Here is a 302-nt window from a genome sequence, read left to right as displayed (position 1 = left end):
GTGTTGAAGAAACAGGGTCTCTGAAAAAACATAACAATTATATCCAGTTTTAAGCTCTTTGTGGTCTGTTTTCCAAAAAAATTATATGCTTAGCATTTCAGTAAATACCTTGCTGGGCAAATCAGACTGTAATTTTTTCCTGATGAAGGATTTATGCAAACAATCATCCCTTCTTACATAACTAAGGCAGAGAAAACATAACTCTAAGACCTATTTTGCCTTTAATATCAAGGAAGACTTGAGGTTATATTCTCTCTCTCTCTCTCTCTCTCTCTCTCTCTCTCTCTCTCTCTCTCTCTCTC

This window comes from Petaurus breviceps, unplaced genomic scaffold, assembly GCF_028583685.1.
Source record: "Petaurus breviceps papuanus isolate PSGF00001 unplaced genomic scaffold, PetGlider_PUasm1.0 90603, whole genome shotgun sequence".
Lineage (NCBI taxonomy): Eukaryota > Metazoa > Chordata > Mammalia > Diprotodontia > Petauridae > Petaurus > Petaurus breviceps.
The sequence above is the reverse complement of the archived record's forward strand: the minus strand, read 5'-3'. Positions refer to the sequence as shown.